Below are 9,924 nucleotides of genomic sequence, written 5' to 3'. Positions count from 1 at the left end.
GAGTCTTGTTCATTAAGTCCTAAAGAGAATGACCTTGGAGTGAACCAATTTCCTGAAGGGACATTCCTGACCAGCAGCAGGAATGGTCCGAACACCCACGGCCGGCCCTGCAGGGCTCTCTCAGAGCAGCCTGCTTGCAGCACAGCCCATGACTCACAGCCCACTGGGACTGCAGGCTGAAGCCCCTGACGGCTGCCTGATTCTCCTCAGTCTTGAGGCTAGTTGAACCAGGATGAAGTCGGGGAAAGTGGGAACCCTTTTCAGAAGAACCAGGCTTCATTGTATCTGTGGTGTATTTACAGAATCCAATGGGCTCCTCATTAGCTCAAGTTTTCTTCCCCCTTTTCCTTCTTCCTTCCATCTCTTCCTCCCTCCCTGCTTCCCTTCCTTTCTTTTCCCTTTCCCCATACCATCTCTCTGTTTCCTCTTTCCATTTCTCCTGCTTTCTCTCCCTCCTGTCTTCCTTGTCTCCTTTCCTTCCTTAAATAGCCACCTCAGTCAGCTTCCGACATTAGATTAAATGCTGGAGTCAATGCTTGATGGGATTTCTTCCTTTTAAGGGTACATCTTTCTAAGGTAACCATGTGAGTGTCCCTGACACGCCATCTGTCAGGCAGATCAACAGTCACCTCCTGACACAGAAAGGCCTTGGGCTTCAAAGATTCCAATGAGGAAATTATAGGCAATTTAAATGTGGGTGTCAAACTAGAACCTTTTCTTTTGAGGGATTCAAAGAAACACACTATTTATATTCATGCCCATTTCCTATTTGCGATGAGAAAGCAGGGTATAGTCAGGCCAAGTGTATCAGCAATTGAACAACAACAAAAAATCTCATTTTTCATGGAATCAAAATACAGGGTAATTTTGAACTCTCTTTGCCACTTGGCTTTGGACAAAGCAAAGTCCGGAATCAGGAAGCCCAGGTTAGGTGTCAGGTTGTCCAACTTGTTGTGTGGGCTTCTCTTCCATTCTATTATAGCTCTGTTCACCTTGCCGAGAGCCAATCAGTTCTCTTTCAACTTTTCCACTCCATCCCCCCTGTGACCAACAATGCAGGATTTTCCATGACCCAGAGAATAGCAGTTGATGACAGAAGTGAGAGCTTATTGCCAGGAATTTTATTTGTACAGAAACCTCTAGAGAAGCCCTTCTCCATCCCCACCCTACCCCAGTATCTATCCCATTATGATTGGCCCAACATTCATATAACACAGTCCAAGAAAATGGGCGAGTCAGTCCCCCAAAGGCTTATAACTAGAAGTGAGAGAAGGTCTAGAGCTGATGTCCCTCTCCCACGCTGCCATCTGGTGTGGACTGTGGGGTGTCCATGAATGAAGCACCTGCAGAGTGTCAGGATGCCAGGACACTCACCCTGACATCACCTGGCATGCATATAGAGCTGGGCCCCCCGCAGTTGTGAGCTCATTCTCCGGGGTGGAAAGAGGTGGATTATTTGTGTGTTTTCTGTCCAAAGATGGCTGCTCTGGGCCTGACCTTCTTGGCTTAGGGGGAGGTGATGTCACCCAGCGCTTCCTGCAGCTGCTGTAGCATGAGGAGTAGCCCTCCACCCCCAGACCCCAGAGAGGCGCTGCAGTTTAGAGCCAGTGCATGTGGGTTTCATGACCAAAATGTCACTGACTTGCGGCTGCAGGAAGAAAGCGGTATTCATCATAGTAAGTGAGTTGCCAGTGGTAGCCTGATGGATAGAAAACCTGAGCGACCTGAAGTGTGGCCATGTCCAGATCCCCCGCCCTCTGGGGTGTGGTTCACGGGAGGCCAAACCTCAGTCTTTTTTGTGTCTGCATAGATCCACTGATTTGTTCTTAGAAAAAGGTTAAAAGCTCCGAATACAACCATTGTGTCAATTTTGAAGGGTTTTTGTTGTTGTTGTTTTAAAAATTATTTTCTTATGGGCAGTGACTAATCAAGGATCCCATATTCTAGGACCTAGTTCTCCCAATTGGTTAACTATAGAATCTCAGTCTGCAGAACAATGAATGTGTACTAAACAAACAAACAAACCCAAACAGAAATGTAATCAAATATATTTAACAAGTGCTGAAAAATGTAAAATATAGTCACGTGGCACATAACTACAGTTTCATCAATGATGGGCTGTATATGCAACAGTGGTCCCATAAGATTATGATATCTTATTTTTACTGTACTTTCTCTACTTTTAAATATGTTTAGATACACAAATGCTTACCATTGTGCTACAGTTGCCTACAGTATTCAGTACAGTAACATGCAGAGCAGGTTTGTAGTCTAGGAGCAATAGGTACACCATCTAGCCTAGGGGTGTAGTAGGCTGTATCATCTAGGTTTGTGTAAGTACACTCTGATGTTCACACAGGACAAAATCACCTAATGACACATTTCTCAGAAGGTATCCCTGTTGTTAAGTGATACCTGATTTTATGTATATATTTTGAATATTTGAACTGTAGTAATGTATATTAGAGGATCAAAATGTCCTGCTTAATTATTTTTAAAATCTAGTATTTGGCAAGCATACTTGCCCATGCCACTGTCTAGCACACCTGTTCTATCTCATGGAATCCACTCTAGCACATTCTATCTTAGGTGAGAAGACAAAGCTACATGTGGCTTCTCCTTTTAAAGTTTTTCTTTCTCTTTTTACCTTAACTTGTTATTCATGAAACAGACAGTAATTGAACCCTCTTATTCATTCACTTACATATTTATATATTATATTTAAAAATATATGAAATGCAGGATGCATGAAGCTGAGTGAGGTGTGGTTCTCATCTTTGAGGACCTCACAATCCAGTAGATAGGCCGAGGTGGCCACAGAGAAGGAAGCAGCTGTAGTTACAGAACCTGAGGTCAGGAGCAAGATCTTGCCTGGAGTCACGGACGGGCGTGGTGTGAGCAAAGGGTTGCGTGTGGGTGGAAGCTAAGGGTGGGGAGGAAAGCATGTAGGGTAGGAAGAAGACTGGGCTAGAGATGGAATTCCAAGAACCGAACACACTCATGGGCTGGACAAAGGGAGAAGAGTCTGTGAAAGAGACAGGAGACGTCAGAGGGCAGTAGGAAGCTTCCCACCATTAGAGCCAGGCTGGGCTCTCTGAGCAATGTGATGATGGCATTGAATTGTCTCCCTGGGCAGGGAGAAAGAGTGAGGGTCAGTGGTGTGTAGTGGTGTGTGTGTGTGTGTGTGTGTGAATGAAGGGCAGTTGGGGAGAAACTTGCTCATAAATTTTAACCAATGTGTAAACTGTTCACGAATATGACTCTGGAACTTGAATGGTCTTGTGTTTAAGAGCATGAACTGTAAAACCAGACAAATCTGGCCTTTGAATACTGGTACTGCTTCACAATGACAACAACCACAAAACTTAAAAAAAACCCATTTCTTTCTTTTTTTATTAACAAGTTTAACAGACACCTTCCTTGAATGAGGGGACGTGATACAAATTATGGTGACCTATATATAAAACCTGACACCAAATTTGCACTTTTGAGAAAAGTGTATATAAAAATATGCCTTAAAATCTGCACCAAAACACAGTGCAGCAATTAACCCACAACCCCAACAGGAGTGGCCACAAAGGCAGGTATGGTTTGTGGACTCAGGGAGCTCTTGGTCCCGCAGCCTCACAGGTGAGCCCTGTGTGAGAATGGCCTTCTCTGAAGAGGAGCCAGGAGAGCTTTTTCTTTAAAGGCAGGACCTCTGCGAGTTCCAAATATCACAAGTGTGGCATCAAACAAAAATGGTGCTGAGAAGAAAGGCAGGAGGGAGAAGAGCTGTCTTTGCCCTAATAACAATTTTTAAGAAACCATAACCAAGGCCTCATACAATGATTGGCACATGGTAAATGCTGAATTAATGCTACATCATCATAATAATGGTGAGGAGATCACATATGAGTTGTTCTTGAGATGCAGACATAATTTCCCAATGACATAGGTGGTATGCAACTTCAAGTCACAACAGCAAGGGTAATTTTTGGGTTTTCCCTGCTGTGGAGTATTCCCTGTCTCCTACCATTATAATTCCCTTTGACTTTATCCTATGTACAAATAAACTGTGTTAATAAAACTCCTTTTCCTGGTAGCTGTTCAAAAAACAAACAAACAAAAACAGCCACCACAACATTACCAAAAAGAAAAAAAAAAACAGCAAAAACGAGAACTTTAAATATCTCTAATATCTCTATCCATACCATCATAGTCCTATCTTTTTGCTCATGGGTAACTGTTTTGCCTCGATTTTAACCTTATGCATGTTCAAAGTGGCTGTAGATGGTATTGATGAAATGCTATCATTTTTTGTAGTTTTCTGGTTCTGGAGGGAAGTGCAGAATGGATGGTCACTCAAGGCTAGAGTGGCTAGTAAGGCTTTTGTAATCAGAGGGGGCTCAGTTGGTGTCTTCAGCTTCCTTCTGAGGGAGGTGGCTCAATATTGGAGCCTTAGACTGGTCTGGACTCTGCCTCTCCGGATCTTCTCTTGAGCAGAGGCTGACCTCACTGCAGCAGCAACCATACATTTGCTGTCCCATCAGAGCATCTGGTCGGCCACCCAGCTGGGTTAAACACCAGTCCTCACTATTCCCTGAACACTAGGGGGTCTCAGATGCTTTCCAAGTTGCTTTGGGAAACTCCTTTCTGTAGGTTTGAGGTGATGAACAAACCTACAGAAAGGAAACCTCCCATGCTTTCTCTCTTGGAGTGGGGTAGGGCGCACAGCATACCAACAGCTGTCTCCAAAACACCTCATCTCCAATAACCCCTGACCTGTTTAGTGTCTCACAACGGGTGAAGAATTATAAAAAGGTTATGCAACTGGTTTAAGAACACCTCCTTTGATCATTTGCCTTATGTTTGGAATGTTCTATCTGTTGCTTTGGTATTTCATTCAAAACTTCCAGTAACAATAATGCTAGTACTCTAACTTGACTGCTCATCTCTAGCCATTGCCCTATCTCCTCTCCATCATGACTGAAATCACCAGCCTGGAATTCTCTTCCTCCCCACTTTTCTTACTGGAATCCACTCACTTGTCATTCAGATCTCAGGCCAAGTGTCCCTATCTCCATGCACCTGTGACTCCTCCATATTATAGACTCTTGTGTCAAGCATCTTTCTTTTGAGGCCTTGTCAGTTTCATTCTTAGATTTATTTATGTATTCATTAATGTCCGTCTATTCCTCATCGTATCCCTGGCATATAGTGACACTCAGTGAATACTTTTGAATGAATGAATGGATGTTTGTATCACCCACTAGACTGTGGTATCTGTTGAAATCCTTCCCCCCAGACTTCAAGACAAAAATATCATTGTAGTTGTTGCTGAATAATCTTTGTAGGTCTTAATCTGCTTTCAGTGGTTTTCAATAAGATAAGAACATTCTTTCCTAGCTTCATTTCAGCAAGTATTTATGGAGTATCTACTACATCCTTGGCAATGTTTTAGGTATGTTCTGTACATTATTTCATTTGTCCTCAGAGAAACTCTATGTGGTTGGCATTAATACCTGTACTTTCCAGGTGAGGATGCTGAAGCTCAGGGATGCTGAATGACTTGTCCAAGGCATCTAGGTAATAACATGTGAATTCGAATTTGATCCCAGGTGTGTCTGACACAAAATCTGTTGTCTCTTTATTATATTGTTTTTCTGATATTTAATATCCCTATAGTTAGGTATAAAATAGTGTGGCTCTGAATAAATGGAAGAGCAATCAAAGAATGAGCTGTGAATATTCATGTTAGAAATACAAAAGCCAAGAGATATATAGCAGAACCTTGTATTTCATGTTGGTGTGTGCATGCTGCTCATTTGTGGTCCCAACTCAGTAGTAAGCTCCAAATTTTTCTGCTTTAGGCAGGTGAAGTTTATTATTTACAAATATATCAGAGTTTATTTTATTTTCCACATAAGCATTATATGCTGATTCTAAAAAGGTGGCCTGCACTAGCACAGTTTGGCCAGTCTATCTATAGAAATCCAGTTTTTAATACATGTATTTTTTGGGGTCTGTTTACAAACCCCATGGGGAGGTAGTGAAAATTGTATACCTCCTCTCCAGTAAAAGGCACACATTGATTTTGAGTATTATTTTAGAGTTTTAATACTTTGAACTGTATAGAACCCAACTTAATTACCTGCAGTCTGTTTGGAAAGTCTCAGAATTCATCAGTTTGATACTGACTGAGCACCAAGCATAGAGCAGGGTGTAGAAATGAGCACTGAAGATGTTTACAAGAAATCAATATGCTTTATTAAAGAATCATAGAATATTAAGGTGAAGGATCCTCAGCTCACATTTCATCTAACCACTGCAAACATTAGGGAGATATTTGCATTAGGGGATCTTTAGGACTTCTATGTAGCTGTTCCCAGTCCTAAAGCTCTGTTGAAAATGCTAATACCTTTTTCTACTGTGAATGCACGTATGCATACAATATCAGTTCCTCGTGAACCCTTTTTCACCTCCATGGTATTTGGTCATTGTTTGGACTAGGATGAGACTTCTGTTGCTAATAAGAGGGCTCAGTCATCTTATACAATCCAGAACTCTTCAAATTTCTCTACAATTGTAGTGATACAAGCTGCTAATCTCCTTCGTTAAATTAATGACTGTACTTTCTGGTATTTTAAAGTAAATAATTCTGAGTTGAACAGAAGGTCTGGAAAATTAGGAAACTGGCTTTTACCATGGGATGCAGATGAATCAGACCTGCTAATGTGTGAATCGTCACAGCTTTGAAGCATCTCTGGATAACATGTGACTTCTTGGATGAAGTGTAATTGAAACTCACAGGTATGGAACAAACATCATGGTCAGGCAAAACTGCTCTCTCCTAGGCAAGGAATTCCATGTAGATTTCATTTTTATCTCATTTAATCCTCACAACAATCTTAAAAGTGATTGCTAGTACTTTTTGACAAATGAGGACACAGTGACTAGAGAAGTTAAATAACTTACCAAAAATCACACACCACTGATGGTAGAATCAGGATCCAAGCTCAAGCTTTCTGGTCTAAAATTCCTGCTACATCACTAGTTTATGCTGCCAAAATCACAGACATCCCCCTTTGGAGCTACAGGGAGAGCCAGGCTAACAGGGCCCTTTGCACAGACTCAGTTCAATCCAGAGCTCTGCCATGAACTAGCTGTGTGACCATCAGCATGTTACCTAGCCTTTGTGTGCCTGTTTCTTCCTCTGTAAAATGAGGCTGGTAGCGGTACCATTTTATACGGCAGCTGTGAAGATTAATGAGTTACTATGTAGAATACTGCTTAGAATAGTACCAGGCACATAGTAAACCCCCAGGAAATATTAGCAATTATTGATTACTTGAAGTTCTCTGCCCACTTCCCTGAGCTCGCAGTCTTCTACTGCACCAGGCCTACTTTTTTGAATTGAGAGCACAAGAGACATGTTTTGTTATTTAGTACAATTAACTTCTGGGGGGACCGTGGCCTAATTAATTACAGACTATTTTTTGAAGGCAAGATTTTTATAATGCTTTTGGGGCAAGTTTTCTTTCCCACTTACATTTAATTTTGGCAATAACAAAGCAAAATTAGCTGATTTTTCTTCATTCTTGCCTGCTGACAATAGGTTGATGTCTGCCAGCCAGACCGAGGGGCCAACATTTTATGTATTTATTTTTAAACTTCCATTTTGACAAACCTAGTGGCACTTTTTCAGCTGTTAATGCAGATGATCTGCCTTTATTGCAGGCCAACCAAATGGTCAGTCATCTCTTCTGGTTTCTGGACTCTGACTTCCCTGAGGACAAGAACCACTGACATTTAACTTGTCTCTGTCACACCCCTGCCTAGACAGGGCCTGGCATGTAATGGGCAGTCAAGTGATGTCTGTAGAATGAACTAATGAGTGAATGAATGAATGGGCCCACAATCAGAGTGTCCCAAACCTGGCTCTTTTGGGAAGCCACGCTTGCTTGCCATTTGGATTCCTCCCAAAAGCAAGAATGTTGACAATGAGAGACAAATCCATAAGCCCCTATGCTCAGGGCTTTCTCAGCTCATTGCCAGTATGTTTGAAAGAAGCTGAGTAGGCCAACCTGGGGAATGTGCCCCATTTCTCTCTGATATGGTTTGGCTCTGTGTCACCATTCAAATCTCATCTCGAATTATAATTCCCACCTGTTGAGGGAGGGAAGTGATTGGATCATGGGGGCTGTTTCCCCTGTGCTGTTCTCGTGATAATGAGGGAGTTCTCACGAGATCTCATGGTTTTGTAAGTGTCCGGCATTTCCCCTGCTTGTATTACTCGCTCCTGCTGCCTTGTGAAGAAAGTGTCTTGCTTCCCCTTCGCCTTCTACCACGATTGTAAGTATCCTGAGGACTCCCCAGCCATGTGGAACTGTGAGTCAGTTAAACCTTTTTGCCTTATAAATTGCCTGATCTCGGGCCGTTCTTTATAGCAGTGTGAAAATGGACTAATACACCCTCTTATCTGTGGATTTTTTTTTGCCAGGTAGGCTCCAGAACTGTCTTTCCCCACCCCTCTATCACCTATCTGGTGTTACTGCGTGACCCAAATGGCTGGCTGAATGACACTCTATCTTGTTAAGTCATCATGACTCATTTTTTTTTCTTGAAAAATTTTGCTTGTCTTAAACATGTGCTAACTGGATTGGACTTGAAAGGGCCTTGTACTGGATAAAGCTAAGGCTGTTACTACCTTATTTATATTGCCTTCTCAAGGGTGGTTATTTAGCTTAGACTTTCTCTGAGGAAGGAATAGCTAAATTGCTTCAAAGGAACATTCTTTTTCCCAAATAGGAATTCCCTGGTCATAGCTTATCTCAGCAAGAACCATATACTTGTGACGACATGAGCCAGATTCTCCTACTGTGTGATTTTACTGGAATTCTCCACAATTCTGTAGTAACTTGATGCTGACCTTATGTTTCTTTCGGCGATGATACTCTATAGTCTCCTTTTGAGTTTGGACACTGGCAAGAGAAATTTAAGCTGGCTGAACAACACAGGATGAAAGTTTGTAAGTGGGAGGAAAGTTTCACCCAGATCTGGAAAAACTCAATGTGTTTTTAGAAAAGAGTGGAAAATGTTTCCAAAGCATTATAAATCGAATTCACCTTTTGGATGGCATTGATTTATATTAAGAATTCTACTCAATAGTAGTTTGGAATGCAAAGCAAAGCAATCCGACCTCTAGCTGTATGAAATCAAAAGAGACATACACCATCTCCAAAGTGTTCTGTCTCTGTGCAGATGAGGCTCAAAGCCACATCACCAAGCCTATTCTCACACCACCTGCCATTGCTGACTAACTGTGCAAACCAATACCTGGAGAGCCACGTGTCCTGCCTCTAAAATGCCTCAGATGTATCTGCCGCCCTCATTAGCACTGCTGTAACCCCAGGCCAGAGCTCAAAGCCTCCACCTGGTAGCATCAGGTTGTTTTCTGTCTCTGGTGTGGTTTCTGATCAGCATCAATCAGCATCACCTGGGAACTTGTCAGAAACACAGATTTTCGGCCCTACCACAAATCTAATGAATCAGAAATTCGGAGAGTAGGGCTCAGCGATCTGTGCTCCAACCAGCCACTGCACGTGATTCTAAGGCATGCTGAGATTTGAGAATCATGGCTCTAGGCTCACTCCCTCTAACTTAGAACTCGCAATCCTGATGCCTATTAGAGTCACCTGCAGTACTTAACACACCAGACCAATTAAACTGATTAAGTCTAGGCAGGAAATTAAAAAACTCCCCAGGTGATTCTACAGCCAGGGTGGATAACTAACATTAACTGATCATCACAGCTTAAATGAAAGTATCAATTACACACTCCTATTGCTCTTTTCAGAAACCATGACGGTTTCTGGCTTTCTACTGCTCAAGTTCAAAGTGAGCTTTCTAAAGAATCCTCAAATATAGATCAGGAGAAAAACT

This window comes from Pongo pygmaeus, chromosome 16 (assembly GCF_028885625.2).
Source record: "Pongo pygmaeus isolate AG05252 chromosome 16, NHGRI_mPonPyg2-v2.0_pri, whole genome shotgun sequence".
Taxonomy (NCBI): domain Eukaryota; kingdom Metazoa; phylum Chordata; class Mammalia; order Primates; family Hominidae; genus Pongo; species Pongo pygmaeus.
This window is presented reverse-complemented; position numbering follows the sequence as displayed.